Source organism: Eriocheir sinensis, chromosome 54, assembly GCF_024679095.1.
Source record: "Eriocheir sinensis breed Jianghai 21 chromosome 54, ASM2467909v1, whole genome shotgun sequence".
In the NCBI taxonomy this organism is placed as follows: domain Eukaryota; kingdom Metazoa; phylum Arthropoda; class Malacostraca; order Decapoda; family Varunidae; genus Eriocheir; species Eriocheir sinensis.
The window spans coordinates 1,331,110-1,344,818 of record NC_066562.1 but is presented as its reverse complement, the minus strand read 5'-3'; the positions used below and the strand labels follow the sequence as shown (position 1 = coordinate 1,344,818).

The 13,709-nt window shown below is 42.0% G+C and overlaps 1 protein-coding gene across 2 annotated transcripts in view; it reads right to left on the bottom strand.

Moving 5' to 3' along the window:
* LOC126983508 (CCAAT/enhancer-binding protein homolog 2-like) overlaps positions 1-13,709 on the bottom strand; it is a 37,900-nt gene that overhangs the window by 15,408 nt on the left and 8,783 nt on the right. The window lies entirely within an intron of this gene.

Genomic DNA, 13,709 nt, shown 5'->3' with positions numbered 1-13,709 from the left:
CTAAACTCTATAGGAAAACTGTGACGCCAGACTAATCTAACGCAAGAAAACGTAATAGCTACAAATATATTCCTTGCTCGTCACCTCTCTCTGTTCCTGCTCATCCTTCATACAACACGTGATCAGAATATGTATTACTAAACTCTGGAGAAAAACTGTGACGTCAGACTAATGTAACGCAAGGAAACGTATTAGCTACAAATATATTCCCTGCTCGTCACCTCTCTCTGTTCCTGCTCATCCCTCATGCAACACGTGCTCAGAACATGTATTACTAAACTCTGGAGGAAAACTGTGACGTCAGACTAATGTAACGCAAGAAAACGTATTAGCTACAAATATATTCCTTGCTCACTTCTCTTTGTTCTTGTTCATCCTTCCATGCAACACGTGATCAGAATATGTACAATTAAACTCTGTAGGAAAACTGTGACGTCAGACTAATGTAACGCAAGGAAACGTATTAGCTACAAATATATTCCTTGCTCGTCACTTCTCTCTGTTCCTGCTCATCCCTCATGCAACACGTGCTCAGAATATGAACAACTAAACTCTGTAGGAAAACTGTGACGTCAGACTAATGTAACGCAAGGAAACGTATTAGCTATCTTTAATTCCTACTGGAAGTTTGCCTTTGTACAGCCTGTGCCTAAGAAGGGTGACCGTTCCAATCCCTCAAACTACCGCCCTAAAGCTTTACTTTCCTGTCTATCTAAAGCTTTTGAATAAATCCATAACCGGAAGATTCAAAAACACTTTTCCACTTCTAACCTTCTATCTGATCGCCAGTATGGATTCCGCAAGGGGCGTTCTACTGGCGATCTTCTTGCTCTCTTAACTGACTCTTGGTCATCCTCTCTTAGCCGTTTCGGTGAAACTTTCTCTGTTGCGCTAGACATATCGAAAGCCCTCGATAGAGTCTGGCACCAGTCTTTGCTTTCTAAACTGCCCTCTTTCGGGCTCTATCCCTCTCTCTGTTCCTTTATCTCCAGTTTCCTTACCGGCCGTTCTATCTCTGCGGTGGTAGACGGTCACTGCTCTTCCCCTAAACCTATCAACAGTGGCGTGCCACAGGGCTCTGTCATATCACCCACTCTCTTCCTGTTATTCATCAATGATCTTCTTTCCATAATAAACTGTCCTGTCCACTCATACGCCGACGACTCCACTCTGCATTATTCAACTTCTTTCAACAGAAGACCATCACAAAATATATACAGGGGCCTTGTCCGCACTCGTATGGAGTATACATCTCACGTGTGGGGAGGCTCCACTCACACAGCTCTTCTGGACAGAGTGGAGTCTAAGGCTCTTCGTCTCATCAGCTCTCCTCCTACTGATAGTCTTCTACCTCTTAAATTCCGCCGCGATGTTGTCTCTCTATCTTCTATCGGTATTTTCATGCTGACTGCTCTTCTGAACTTGCTAACTGCATGCCTCCCCCCCTCCCGCGGCCCCGCTGCACACGACTTTCTACTCATGCTCATCCCTATACTGCCCAAACCCCTTATGCAAGAGTTAACCAGCACCTTCACTCTTTCATCCCTCACGCTGGTAAGCTCTGGAACAATCTTCCTTCATCTGTATTTCCTCCTGCCTACGACTTTAACTCTTTCAAAAGGAGGGTATCAGGACACCTCTCCTCCCGAAATTGACCTTTCTTTCGGCCACCTCTTTTGATTCTTTTTTGGGAGCAGCGAGTAGCGGGCTTTTTTTTTATTATTGTTTTATTTTGTTTTGTGTGCCCTTGAACTGTCTCCTTTGTTGTAATAAAAAAAATTAAAAAAAAAGCTACAAATATATTCCTTGCCCCTCCTCTCTTTGTTGCTCCTAATAACGCCTTCCCTCCATGCAACACAAACTCTCTATAGAAAAACTGGGTGAAGCTAAACTAATATAACAACACAAGTAAACGCAACAGCTAACACAAATCTTCCTACCTCGTCACTTGAATTTGTTACTCCTTATAACGCCTTCCCTCCATGCAACACAAACTCGCTATAAAAAAACTGGGTGAAGCTAAACTAATATAACAACAACAAAATAAAACGCAACAGCTAAGACGCCTCATCACTTGCCTCTGTCGCTCCAAATAAATAAAAATAAAATAAAAAAAACGCAACACGTGATCATAAGCTACATTATAATATCCCTAAGCTAACCCTGACACAAAACTTAACACAAAAAAAACGCAACAGCTACACAAATTTTCCTTCCTCGTCATGTATTAATGTCTCTTCTTGCATAAAAAACGCAACACGTGATCATAAGCTACATTATAAACTCCGTAAATTAACCCTGGGACGCAAAACTTTAGATAACAAAGAAAACGCAACAGCTATACAAATTTTCCTTCCTCGTCACTTGCCTGTCTCTTCTTGCATAGAAAACACAACACGTGATCATAAGCTTAATTATAATCTAAACGAACCCTGTGACGCAAAGCTTAAGATAACACAGGGAAAAACGCAACTATACAAACGTTTCTTCCACGTCGCTGTTTTCGTGGCTCCTTCAAAACGTTTCTGGGCCATATTCTTGAAGTAAACGTTTCGATGCCTAAGTTCACATATTTTTACAAAGGCTTTCGTAGGAGTTTTTAACATTTCCAGGAGTATATTTTTCTAAGACTGGTGGTAGTTTGACCCTTCTTCTGCACCATGAACCTTTAAACACAGATTTGACAAGACTTTCGTAGGAGTTTTGAACATTTCCAGCGGTAGTGTTCTGAGCATGGTGGTAGTTTGACCCTTCTTCTCTACCACGAACCTTAGAAACATATTTGACAGGACTTTCGTACGAGTTTTTAACATTTCCAGGGGTAGTTTTCTTCGTCTGGTGTTAGTCTAATCCTCTTCTGTACCATGAACCTATAAAACACATATTTGACAGGACTTTCGTAGGAGTTTTGAACACTTCCTGTGGTAGTTTTCTGACCCTGATGGTAGTTTGACCCTTCTGTACCATGAACCTTTAAGACATATTTGACAGGGGTTTCGTAGGAGTTTTGAACATTTCCAGGGGTAGTTTTCTTCGTCTGATGTTAGTCTAGCCCTTTTTTGTACAATGAACCTATAAAACACATATTTGACAGGGCTTTCGTAAGAGTTTTGAACATTTCCTGGGGTAGTTTTCTGAGCTTGGTGGTAGTTTGACCCTTCTCTACCACGAACCTAAAAAAACACATACATTAGAACCCGACTTATCTTTCTGGCCTTTGGTTGATGTGGGAGGAGGAAACGTCTGACAAAACCATCATTATATTAGGCTCGTGGGACGCTACGTGACGCGCCACATGCAACCATCACAATCTACGTCACCACGCCACATCCCACCCAGCTGTGACCACTCAGAACTGGAGGGAGGTAGGCAGGGGAGGTAGAGACAGGAAGAAGTGGGCGAGGGTGGCGAGGTGGAAAGGGAGAGGGAGAAAGGGAGAGGAGGGTGAGGAAGAGAGGGTGAGAGGAAGAATGGGGGAGGAGGGGGAGGGTGGTAGAAAGGGTGAGAGGAAGAAGAGGAAGAGTAGGGGAGCCTCACCCTTGATCCTACATAACGACTCTCCTCGTGTTCGAGAGAGAGAGAGAGAGAGAGAGAGAGAGAGAGAGAGAGAGAGAGAGAGAGAGAGAGAGAGAGAATTACAGAACTAAACCACTTTCTTACCTCCCTCCTCCTCTTTCTCCTTCCTTAAACTCCATTCTTACATTCATTCTCTTTCTTTTTTACATTCTTCCTCCTCTTTTTTTAGATCCTCCTTTTTCTCTGTTACATTCCTCCTCCTCCTCCTCTATCTATACACTTTTTTTTATCCACAAGGACCTATTTTTTCTCCATCTCTCCTCCGACATTACATTTCTTTTACTCTCTCCTCCTTTACCTCATTTTCTTAATCTTCCTTCTTATCATATCAAAGCATCTAAACACTTTAATTTATCCACATCCACCTCCTAACTTTTATTTTCTCTTACAACACGGAGAAAACATCTTATCTCACTACTACTACTACAACTATTACTACTTTCACTCGTGCTATCTTCTGAAGACCTAAGGAGACTAAGTGATGAGACTTGACAGATTAAATGACAAGACAAATAACGAGACACACACACACACACAACCTTAACCTTGGCCTTGATATAGCTGACAGGCGGGCCGTGTGTGTGTGTGTGTGTGTGTGTGTGAGAGAGAGAGAGAGAGAGAGAGAGAGAGAGAGAGAGAGAGAGAGAGAGAGATACAACAAAAAAAAGGGAGTCGGGAGAAGGGAGAGTTAAGAAAAAAGGGAGAAGGAGGAGGAGGAGGAGGAGGAGGAGGAGGAGAGAGAGAGAGAGAGAGAGAGAGAGAGAGAGAGAGAGAGAGAGAGAGAGATTCATAAATACTCATCTTAAATACCAGACATTAATTTCTCGATGTAAAAAAGAAAAGTATGCATCATCACAAAGTAAGAAGTAAGAAAAATCATTATAATCAAGTTCACAGTCACGTAGTATCGCATTTCTCTTCTTTCATAAACTATATAATACTGACACTGTACATTTTTCCTCTGTTTTATATATATATATATATATATATATATATAGATATATATATATATATATATATATATATATATATATATATATATATATATATATATATATATATATATATATATATATATATATATATATATATATATATATATATATATATATATATATATATATATATATATATATATATATATATGACAAAGTAAACGAGGAAAAAGAAAAAAGATGAAAAATAAATAAAAACTGAATGACAAAAGAACAAGAAAAAGGAAACAATTATAGTTTTACAGCAAACTACCCACAAATATATATGGGCCTACCTTTAATTATTTCCTTTTATAACGAGTATTAACAAAAAAACAAAGGATCAGAATAGGCCAAGCAGTCACTATAACTAACTTATAACTTATACCGGGCTTTTTTTTCATTATTTTCTTTTTTTATGCCCTTGAACTGTCAGGGGAAAAAAGCAATAAAGGAAATTAAAGGACAGTTATTAACCAAGCAATCACTGGAGCTTACAGGAGGGAAAAAGAAAGAATAAAGAATAAAAAAGGACTAATAAACCAAGCAATCAATATAACTAACAAACAAACTGAACCGAGGCGGAAGAAAGAACCGAAAACAATATTATATCCCATCGTCTACATGCAACAGCTCCGGTTAATCTCATCCAAAACACCACCCTTCTCTCACACCCACAAACGCAACATTCCACCTCTCACGCCAAGCTACTATAACCTGTGTTGCTATTATTTATAACCAATAACAATATCCTTAGTAATCATCCCCGAATTTGTCACTAAAGTCATACGCTGGACCGGAAATAAACAGTGACATGCGTTAAAGCGGATTCTTGGTGTGTAGATTCAAAGGGCGGGTCATAGAGGACTCAGAGCTGCCAACCTTTCCAATGACGTCCAAAATCAACGCTCCCACGCCGATATTCTCTGGTTTATTAATATTCCACGATGTTTACGAGTGTTAGGGATGAACTGTGTGTAATTTTGGATCTTTAAGTTTGTGTTGGTCTGTGTTTTGAAGTTTATAAGAAGGGAAAACGAGGGAAAATAAAGATGTTGTCACCCAGTCCGTCCTCTCTCACCCCTACTCTCTTCTGCAGTGTTCCAAGCCGCTGTCACTCTCAAAAGCTTCTTTCTCTCCCTTCTTTCTTTCTTCCTCCGTTCTTTCTTCCTTACTCTCCTCACTCCTTCCAACTCTTCCTTTCTCCCTCCGCCACTACTCTTTCTCTCTCTCTCTGCTTTCCCTTCCCTTCCTGCCCACGCACTAACCGTCTACCTCCTTACACATACACACACACACACACAAACACACACACACACACACACACACACACACACACACACAAGGAAGACTGAGTAATGGAACTTATCAAAATGGTCAAGACTTCGGAAATATATACAAACAGCGAAGAAAATGCTAAAAGTGCTACTTCATCGACCCTCCGTCCCTCCCTCTGTTGCTAAGGTCTGTCGCTATGCTATATTTACAATTGGAAGACGGAGTGGCCTGCCCCTCTACCCTACCCATGCCCAGTAGCAGCCCCTCTCGCCCCTTCCTTGTGCATTATACAACGCTGTAGAAGGTTAGGAAAAGTTGGGAACATGCATTATAGCTGCGCGTGGCGGCGGTGCTCATCTCCGTCACGTTGGAATAGATAATAATTGTCACCAGGGAAATGAGAAATGGTTGGAAGAGACAAACAGCAACTCCCCTATGCATTGTAAGACACACTAGTGATGGTAATACTTGTCACCCATCCCTACCTACCTACCTACCTGCCTACGTAAGTCACACATAGCAGAGGAATGGTTGGTAAATAGACAGACAGCCCCTACCCATACCCAGTAGCCTCTCTCGTATGCAATACTCGACGCTGTACCCTTGTGTAATAGTGATAATTATAATACTGTCACCCATCCCTACCTACCTACGTAAGTCACACATAGCAGAGAAGTGGTTAGTAAATACAGACAGCCCCTTCCCATACCCAGTAGCCTCTTCCTTATGCAATAGTCGACGCTGTACTTTTGTGGAAGTGATAATCATAATACTGTCACCCATCCCTACCTACCTACGTAAGTCACACATAGCAGAGAAGTGGTTAGTAAATATAGACAGCCCATACCCAGTAGCTGTACCTTTGTGGAATAGTGATAGCAATACTTGTCACCCTACCTATACCTACCTACGTCAAGGCCATGCACATCACAAAAGAATGGTTAGTAGTCAGACAGCGCCCTTCCCAGTACCTTGTCACCCCTACCACCTCTATTACAAGACGCTGTATGCTTGAGGAATGGTAATAATAGCCACCCATTACCTAACCATCACCCAGGCCTTCCTACGTTGCTATCCTCCCTCATGATGTAACAGAAATGGGTGATAGTCGTAAGCTGTAATAGTACGTAACGTAATTTAACCTTGTGCTTGTCATCTCTATCTATAACTCTATCTTTTGAAACTCGTCTCTGTTACCATACTGTATGCCACACACACACACACACACACACACACACACACACACTCCTTACTTCCTCCCTTCACTCATTCATTCTTTCTTCATTATTTACATCCTCTTTCCTTCTTTTTTTTTTCCCTTTCCATCTTTCAGTCTTTATATTTTTCCTCTTTTCTTTTGCACACACACACACACACACACACACCACCACCATCACATCACAGTAACCATCCCAGCCTCTTCACACCTCCCGCTCCCCTACACACACAGTCACTTAGCATTCGTTTCCTTATCGCAAGCATCGGTCCTTATCAGCCTGTGTCCTACATCCCACCACACACGGTATTTGGACGGCACTAGAGGCAGGAATTACCACCGCCACCTGTTTGCTTCCTCCCCGTATTAAGTATAGGAATATTCACACAAAAAAAGGAAGGAAGAAGAAAGGGAGAATAGCACGCCACTGAACATACAGACAGGAGAATGCTGTGAGATTATAAGTTACAGGGAGGAGGAAATACAGAAGAGGGAAAGCTGTTCGAGATTTGTTAAATGAAAGGATGAAAGAATGAAGATACTGGTGAACTCTTGCTTAAGGAGGTTAGCCAATGAAACTAATTAACATACCACTATCCAAGTCACAGGAAGAAGGATATACAGACGACGGAAAGCGGTTTGAAAGATGACCAATGGAAGGATGAAACAATGAAAATAAAGGTAAACTTTTGCATAAGGAAGTTGGACAAGAAAAAAAAAAAAAGACATGTCACTAACTAAAGAATCCATGTCATAGTAAGAAGGAAATACAGACGATGGAAAGCGGTTCGAGAAATGTTAAATGAATGGACGAAAGAATGACGATACAAGTGAAATCTTGCATAACGAATTTGGATAGTTTACATAATATTATATAACCTTTGTTCGTTTATGCTATGATGGATAGTTACCATTAATTTCCCAACACACACACACACACACACATATATATACATCTCTCTCTCTCTCTCTCTCTCTCTCTCTCTCTCTCTCTCTCTCTCTCTCTCTCTCTCTCTCTCTCACAGGCCTAACCGTCGATTATATAAACAGTACACACACACACCAGCCAATGACGTGTGTTTAGTTCGATAAGATACTCGACACCTTTCTGATAGTAACTTTCCTTCCTCTCAAGTGCCTGGTAACTATGAAACACACACACACACACACACACACACACACACACACACACACATGGTTCAAAATGGTTGTGATTTTTTTTTCCTTCATTCATTTTCGTAAGTTTTCCCTCGTTCTTTTTTTCCACTTCGACTTCTCTATTTTGCCTCCTTCCTTCCTTCCTTCCTTCCTTCTTTCTTTCTTTTTTTTCATTTCTTTTATTCCTCCTCTCTCTCTCTCTCTCTCTCTCTCTCTCTCTCTCTCTCTGGGATTGACGGAGAAATTAACAAAAATACCAACAACACAAGAGAGAGAGAGAGAGAGAGAGAGAGAGAGAGAGAGAGAGAGAGAGAGAATTAAAGCTGCACTCGAGGAGGCAGTCACGTGGATAAGGCATAGGCTGAGGCTTCCACGTGAGGAGGAGGAGGAGGAGGAGGAGGAGGAGGAAGAAGAAAAGGAGGAAGAAAAATATTGATGATGATATTGATAGTAGTAGTAATAATAATAATAAAAATAATAATAATAATAATAACAGGAGAGGAAGCACCTGACGTTAATCTTTAAGAGCTGATTTCACACACACACACACACACACACACACACACACACACACACACACACACACACATTACATCTTTAATTCTTCTTTTTTTCCCTTACAAGACAAATGTACGAACACATCTTAATATACAATAAAATATAAAAAAAATACACGCGTGGAAGAGTTAATGAATATTTTTAATCGATTAATCTGTAGAAAAAAAAATAGGGGGAAATAGAAGGTGAAGAAGAAAAAATGCAGAGGAAGAGGAAGAAAAATAAATGTCAAGCTTAAAACAGGAGTGAAGGGAAATACGTGAGAGAGAGAGAGAGAGAGAGAGAGAGAGAGAGAGAGAGAGAGAGAGCGGTGGTGGTGGGGGGGGGGGGGAAGATGGCAAGCAGAGAGCAACGACGCTGTATTGTGTAGGTCGGGAGAGAGAGAGAGAGAGAGAGAGAGAGAGAGAGAGAGAGAGAGAGAGGTGGGGGGGAGGGGGAGTAAGATAGCAAGCAGAGAGCAACGACGCAGTATTGTGTAGGTCGGGAGAGAGAGAGAGAGAGGGTGGGGGGTAAGATAGCATGCACAGTGCAACGACGCATTATATATTGTGGAGAGAGAGAGAGAGAGAGAGAGAGAGAGAGAGAGAGAGAGAGAGAGAGAGAGAGAGAGAGCAACCTTCTCATTACTGTACGTCCTTGCATCATTCCATCAAAAGAAAAAAAATGCAGATTTATCAAGAGGAGGATCAGGAGGAGGAGGAGGAAGAGACATGCTGCCCAAGGTTCAGGAGAGAAGCAAGCAACTGCGTCAATGCCAAGTAGAGAAGGAGGAGAGAGAGAGAGAGAGAGAGAGAGAGAGAGAGAGAGAGAGAGAGAGAGAGAGGAGGAGGAGGAGGAGGTGAGGGAGGACGGTAAAGATAATAACAATGAAAATTATAATGACCTTAAACATTCAATGAGTAAAATAATAATATGATAATGATGGTAATTATGATAAGGAGGAGGAAGAAGGACAAGAATAAATAAAGGAAGAACAAGAAATCAACAATAATTATTACAACAAAAAATAATAAAAAAGTTTCATAAAGGCCATGTGTGTGTGTGTGTGTGTGTGTGTGTGTGTGTGTGTGTGTGTGTGTGTGTGTGTGTGTGTGTGTGTGAAAACTTCCTGTGCTTTGGGGGAGGGTCACTGTCCTTAAAATGATGCGCGCGTGTGTGTGTGTGTGTGTGTGTGTGTGTGTGTGTGAATCAGACGTCAAGGTCATACTAAACACCAACAGCGACACTACTAACACAAACACTGCAACGTGATCTCCACCACCACCACCACCACTTCTCGACACCACCACCACCACCACCACAACCCACACCACTTCTCACCACCACCACCACCACTTCTAAACACCACCACTACCACCACCACCCACACCACTTCTTAACACCACCACCACCACCACTTCTCAACACACCACCACCACTACCACCACTTTTCAACCACCACCACCACCACGCATACCACTTTTCAACTGTCCTCACTCAACACCATATATGCCAATCACCAACAAAAAAAGCATCATCACCACCACCTTCACTACCACTGCCACCACCACTATCATCACTTTTCATCACCATATTGTCCTAACACCACCCAAAAAAGATCATCACCATTACGACTGGCACCAGACATCACCACCACCACCACCACGCACTACCTCCAGATATTACCACCACCACCATCACCACTATAACACCTTCACTACCACCAGCATCATCACTCTCCACTCTCTAACACCACCAAAAAAAATCATCACCACTACCGTCACCACCAGACATCATCACCACCACCATAACACCTTCACTACCACCAGCATCATCACTCTCCACTCTAACACCACCAAAAAAAATCACCACTACCATCACCACCACCACCATAACACCTTCCCTACCACCACCATCATCACTCTTCACTCTCTAACAGCACCATAAAAGATCATCACCATTACCATCACCACCAGACATCACCACCACCACCACCACCACTATCTCATGTTACCCCTCACCTCGGCTCACCACCACCACAGCCAACCTCCACTAACACTCATGTACTGCAACACCACGGCTATCGTCAACACCATCACCACCACTATAATCAACACCATTAGCACCACAATTTATCCTTGTTTATTCACCTCCTTATTCTTATTTTCTTTTAAAACCAAATTATTGCAACATGATCGCCACCACCACCTCTCTCTCTCTCTCTCTCTCTCTCTCTCTCTCTCTCTCTCTCTCTCTCTCTCTCTCAGACTTGTCATCAGTGGCCTCTATCACCTCTCCTCCTCCTCCTCCACCTCACTACAACGTATTCCTGTTCATCCTCCTCCTCCCCCTGAGAGAGAGAGAGAGAGAGAGAGAGAGAGAGAGAGAGAGAGAGAGAGAGAGAGTTTGCTTGCTCTTGTGTCTGCAAGCGAATAGAGGTCACCAGCCTTGGATTAACACACACACACACACACACACAGAGACGTCCTCGTTTTCAGTTTGTTTTCCCCTAAATTAAAATCTATTTCTGTACTTGACAACTCTCTCTCTCTCTCTCTCTCTCTCTCTCTCTCTCTCTCTCTCTCTCTCTCTCTCTCTCTCTCTCTCTCAGTGTTTTTCACTAAATTAAAATATATTTCTGTAATTGAGAACTCTCTCTCTCTCTCTCTCTCTCTCTCTCTCTCTCTCTCTCTCTCTCTCTCTCACATCTGTGTATGCATAATGTTTAGAGAAATAGCAAATACATCCAGTGCAGAGCAAAACACACACACACACACACACACACACACACACACACACACACACACATACACACACAGAGTTGCTATTTACAGTCTGTTGTCAAGGGAAGGTGTACACGGCTTAGAGAAATTCTTGAGAGAGCGAAGAAGAGGAAGAGGAGGAAGGTAAAGAAAGCAGGAAGAGGAAGAAAGAGTGGAAGAAAGTAAAGATAGAAGGAAGGAGGAAAGAGTTGGTGAGCTGGAAGAAAGGAAGGAAAGACGAAAGGAATGGACAGAAGAAAAGAAATAGAGAAAAAAACAAGAAACGAAATGGGATGGAGTGCGAGAAGGAAGGGTGATTGGAGGAATGGGAAGTAAAAAAAAAAAGGGGGAGGAAGGAAGCAAGGAAAATGAAAGGATGAATGGAAGGATAGGAGTAAGAAAAGAGATTAAAATAAAGAAAGGAAGAAAAGAAGTTATGAATGAAGGAGGTGTAGGCTTTAGATTGAAGAACTGTCAACCAACCTACTACCTTATCTATCTACCTACCTATTTACATACCTCCCTATCACTCTCTCTACCTCTCTCCCTTCGTTCCTCTCTATAACCATCAGCTTCCAACGAATAACTCTGATACATAATTATTTAAAAGTAGCATATATGGTTAAGGAATGACGAAGGATTCTTTTATAGCTATTAACCTAGAGGGAAATAATAAGTAAATAAATGAACAAATACTATCACATTTCATTTATTTTCTCTTGCCTGGCAGCTCCATCCCCAGCATCCTTCTCCTGATATACCCAGCATCTCCCCTCCTCTGCATGTCTTAACTATCCCCAGCATCCTTCTCCTGATAATATACCCAGCATCTGCCTCCTCTGCACATATCTAAACCATCACCAGCATCCTTCCCCGGCATCTGCCCTCCTCTGCACATGTCTAAACCACCTCCAGCATCCTTCCCCTGATATACCCAGAGAGAGAGAGAGAGAGAGAGAGAGAGAGACGTTGCAAGTCAGTAAATAGCTTCGACGGCAACTAATGAAGTGGAGAAGAACAAAAAAATACAAGGAAGAATAATGCGAGGAGGAAGAGGAGGAGGAGGAGGAGGAGGAGGTTACATAAGATCCTCGACTTCGAGTGTCTTCTTAAAAATACATATGCCAAAGTAACGTCACACACACACACACACACACACACACACACACACACACACACACACACACACACACACACACACACACACACCTTATGTTCCCTTGCATAACAAAATCGCTGTTGCATTATTATTATATCATTAGTAGTAGTAGTAGTAGTATTTTTTTATAGTAGTAGTAGTTGTAGTAGTAGTATTAGTAGTAGTAGTAGTAGTAGTAGTAGTAAGTAGTAGTAGTAGTAGTAGTAGTAGTAGTAGTAGTAGTAGTAGTAATGGCAGTGGTTACAACAGCAGACATCAGTCGTTAAGATAATTTGTTTGTCTCTGCCCAGCTTCTTCCTCTTAACGACAGAGAGAGAGAGAGAGAGAGAGAGAGAGAGAGAGAGAGAGAGCATGGTTCAGTACTCTACCAAACCAAAAATATCAACCTCCGAGAGTTCTTAGGTAGCAGAGAGAGAGAGAGAGAGAGAGAGAGAGAGAGAGAGAGAGAGAGAGAGAGAGAATGATAATGGAGGAGGGGAGATAATGAGGTAAAGAGGAGGTGAATTATGTGAAGGGGGATATTGGAGGAGGAGGAGGAGGAGGTAGGTAAGTGTATATTGGAGAGGAGGTATGGAGATAAGAGAGAGAGAGAGAGAGAGAGAGAGAGAGAGTACCCTTGCTGGTCATTCACTCAAAAGCATCGCACGTGTCAAGGTTATTCTCTCTCTCTCTCTCTCTCTCTCTCGTTAGAAAAATTAGTAAAAGGAAAATAAATAAAAGGAGAAATAAACAATATATACATGGAGGAGAGAAGAGGAAGAGGAAGAAGGAAGAGGAAGAGGGGAAGAAAAAGGTAAAAGGAGTAAGCATGATGAATAGTCAGTCAGTCAGTCATTCAGTCAGTCAATCAGTTACTCAGCCAGTCAGTCAGTCAATTGGTCAATCAGTTACTTAGCCAGTCAGTCAGTCAATTAGTCAATCAGTTACTCAGCCAGTCAGTCAGTCAACCAGCCAGCCAGCCAGTAACCAGTCAATCAGTCAATAAGCCAGTTAAAGTCGATCAGTCAGTCACAATGGTCATGTTATGTAAGACTTGGCACCACTGTATT